Source organism: Physeter macrocephalus, chromosome 20, assembly GCF_002837175.3.
Source record: "Physeter macrocephalus isolate SW-GA chromosome 20, ASM283717v5, whole genome shotgun sequence".
Lineage (NCBI taxonomy): Eukaryota > Metazoa > Chordata > Mammalia > Artiodactyla > Physeteridae > Physeter > Physeter macrocephalus.
The window spans coordinates 68,412,406-68,416,651 of NC_041233.1; positions in this window are offsets into that span (position 1 = coordinate 68,412,406).

Here is a 4,246-nt window from a genome sequence, read left to right on the forward strand (position 1 = left end):
GCTGCCAGGACTCAAACCCAGGTCCCTGCGACTCTACAGCCACCAATACTGCTTCATAGTGGGCAAACCCTTTCTGTTAAGGTGTTGTCACTTTAGAACCCGATACATTTAGATAAATCAAAGGGTAAAAAGATCTTAAGAGGTAGTGTTAAAATTACATACAAGAATAAATTCAGAAACGCAAAGCCCATAAAAAAGACAAATGACATACTAATTACAAATAGTTGTTATTCTTCCACTTGAGCAATTCCCCCAAAGACCTCCCTCTCCCAAGCAATTTTCTAGTCCCCTAGGTTGAGAGTAAGAAAGCTGCATTTCCTTGATAATAACCTAATCCTGACTTTGTATGCATTCATTGGGTCAACCTTGACTTCTCACCTGAAAGCTTACTTTCCTTTGTTAAAATACAAGAATAGGCTTTAAAGGGTAACAATTAAGACAATTGATACATCCTTGGTGCCTGGAAATAAGAAGCCTTCAGAGACTCACAGGAAAGTAAGAGGGCATAACAAATCCACACCCAGCTCTCACGGAAGTCCCTAACTGTCCTCGCCTAAGAAACAAACATCAGGCTCCAGAAAAGCCAGATGTCTTCAATGTCTGTGCCCGGCATTTATTTCTGTTTGCCATCCAAATCCATTTTTTCTTTGATGTCCCTTTCCTTTGCACGTGCAGGTATAATATAACTTAATTTGAGGTATCATCAACCTGGCTTTTGAAACCATCATACTGCTGTAGTCTACAATTAGGGTTAGGGCACTTGAAAGGGTTCTTACATTTGAAAATTGATATCTGTGGTGCTTGTTCATCATCCTCATTATAATTGCTCCTGGGAGTTTAAAAGGGTGGGATTGCTTTCTCATTTGGAGGAAACAGTAAGCTGATTTTCATGATGCTGTTTTGGGGGCAGGGCATTCTAGCCATGTCTGAATGAAATGCCCTCTTTAGCCTGTCTGCATGAAGAAGGATGGGGAATTTCACTGGAGAACTAAATAGAAATATGCCACTGGGGCAATTTAAGGACCAGTGAGTCTTCCTGCTGATGTACTTCTCATTCAGGGCAAGGTGTGGTCAGAGAAGTGGGTTGGTGAGAAAGTGGAAAGCACATTCTAAACCAGGCAGAGTTCTGAAATCTTATATCTGTTGAGTCGTTGCCAAATCACTAGAGCACTAGGGAGATTCAGCTTTGGACAAGGAGGGAAGGATGCAGGGAAGCCCATGGAAAAGCCCAACAGCCGCAGAGGTGCCACTGCACCAGGTCAGTCACACATCCCACATGAAATTGCTTCTGCAAATGCTGTGCAAGGTGGGGCTGTGTCTACACTGGCCCTTGAAGCAACCAGATGCATGGGCCAGAGAGGAATCCATTCAGCGTTTGGAGGCCTGGGCTGATGCCCATAGGACCTCAAAGAGGCGGCCCCAAGAAATGAAGAAAATTAGAACACCCTCCGCTGATCCCATTTACGGAACCCAGAAGGATCTGAATTCTTCTCCTTCGTGTTGTGATGCAAATCCAAATGGCTTTAAAGAGAAATTTTTAAATCTTTTTCAAGAAATCCTTAAGAGCCCATCACCCTCGGGCATCATGATGTGAAACGCAACTAATAACAGGAATCATTTGAGCAGGGCAACATTTAAAGAAACCCGAGTGTGTATTCAGTGGCTGCCATCTGGTCTACTCACAGTTTGCATCTGGATGAGTGAAAATGAACATTTTTGGTTCTTTCACCTCACCTGCTTCCTCACTGGGTTAAAAGAATAAAAACTTCAGAGAAGAGAGATGTCAAGACCAATTACGTGTACAGCACAGAACTTCATTTTTCTCTCTTCCAGGAATCCTCTGCATTATCATGAATCCAGGCAAAGCTTGCCACGTTGTAGTTATGCAAAACTGTCATAAAAACATTCGGTCCTTGATTTGTTCCTCTTTGTTCCCTTTCAGTTAACTTAAAAAAAATTTTTCTCCCAACCTCTCCCACTTCGGGGAAGACTTTGACAACCCGTCATAAGCCCGCACATTTTGTGACAGATCTATAATTATATTTAAGCAGGCGTGTCATGGGAGGCACACGCAAGCTTTTTGTTGTTGTTGCCTGATTTTAAACAGCGCAGTGAACTCACTGAGGTTCTAATGAGAGCCTTCTGCACTTCAGAAAGGAATGGAAAATGGGTGGGACTTTCTGAAGGTGATGGTTTTCATTAATATATAAAAGCAAAATCGTGGGGAGACCTTCAAGACGGCAGAGGAGTAAGAGGTGGAGATCACCTTCCTCCCCACAAATACATCAGAAATACAACTACATGTGGAACAACTCCTACAGAACACCTACTGAACGCTGGCAGAAGACCTCAGACCTCCCAAAAGAGCCGTGTGGCTGACAGGGTCTCGGTGCTCCAGCCGGGTGTCAGGCCTGTGCCTCTGAGGTGGGAGAGCCGAGTTCAGGACACTGGTCCACCAGAGACCTCCCAGCTCCATGTAATACCAAACGGCGAAAGCTCTCTCAAAGATCTCTCTATCAACACTAAAACCCAGCTCCATTCAACAACCTACAAGCTACAGTGCTGGACACCAAACAACTAGCAAGATAGGAACACAACCCTACCCATTAGCAGAGAGGCTGCCTAAAATCATAATAAGCTCACAGACACCCCAAAACACACCACCGGATGCGGTCCTGCCTACCAGAAAGACAAGATCCAGCCTCATCCACCAGAACACAGGCACTAGTCCCCGCCACCAGGAAGCCTACACAACCCACTGAAACCAACCTTAGCCACTGGAGGCAGACACCAAAAACAATGGGAACTACACACCTGCAGCCTGCGAAATGGAGACCCCCAAACACAGTAAGTTAAGCAAACTGAGAAGAGAGAGAAACACACAGCAGATGAAGGAGCAAGGCAAAAACCCACCAGACCATATATGTATATGTATAGCTGATTCACTTTGTTATAAAGCAGAAACTAAAACACCATTGTAAAGCAATTATACTCCAATAAAGATGTTTAAAAAAAATTCTCTAGAAGAAATCAATAGCAGAATAGCTAAGGCAGAAGAACAGATAAGTGACCTGGAAGACAAAATAGTGGAAATAACGACTGCAGAGTAGAATAAAGAAAAAAGAATGAAAAGAATTGAGGACAGTCTCAGAGACCTCTGGGACAAAATTAAACACACCAACATTCAAATTATAGGGGTCCCAGAAGAAGAAGAGAAAAAGAAAGGGACTGAGAAAATATTTGAAGAGATTGTAGTTGAAAACTTCCATAATATGGGAAAGAAAATAGTCGAGTCCAGGACGTGCAGAGAGTTCCATACAGGATAAATCCAAGGAGAAACACACCAAGACACATATTAATCAAACTGTCAATAATTAAAGACCCGTATATATGCTGTCTACAAGAGACCCATTTCAGACCTAGGGACACATACAGACTGAAAGTGAGGGGAAGGAAAAAGATATTCCATGCAAATGGAAATCAAAAGAAAGTTGGAGTAGCAATTCTCACATCAGACAAAATAGACTTTAAAATAAACACTATTACAAGAGACAAAGAAGGACACTACATAATGATCAAGGGATCAATCCAAGAAGAAGATATAACAATTATAAATATTTATGTACCCAACATAGAAGCACCTCAATACACAAGGCAAATGCTAACAGCCACAAAAGGGGAAACTGACAGTAACACAATCACAGCAGGGGACTCTAACACCCCACTTTCACCAATGGACAGACCATCCAAAATGAAAATAAATAAGGAAACACAAGCTTTAAATGATACATTAAACAAGATGGACTTGATATTTATGGGATATTCCATCCAAAAACAACAGAATATACTTTCTTCTCAAGTGCCCATGGAACATTCTCCAGGATAGATCATATCTTGGGTCACAAATCAAGCCTTGGTATAATTAAGAAAATTGAAATCATATCAAGTATCTTTTCAGACCACAATGCTATGAGACTAGATATCAATTACAGTAAAAAAAAAAAAAATCTAAAAAATACAAACACATGGAGGCTAAACAATACAGTACTTAATAACCAAGAGATCACTGAAGAAATCAAAGAGGAAATCAAAAAATACCTAGAAACAAATGACAATTGAAAACACGACGACCCAAAACCTATGGGATGCAGCAAAAGCAGTTCTAAGAGGGAAGTTTATAGCGATACAATCCTACCTCAAGAAACAAGAAACATCTCAAATAAACAACCTAACCTTACACCTAAAG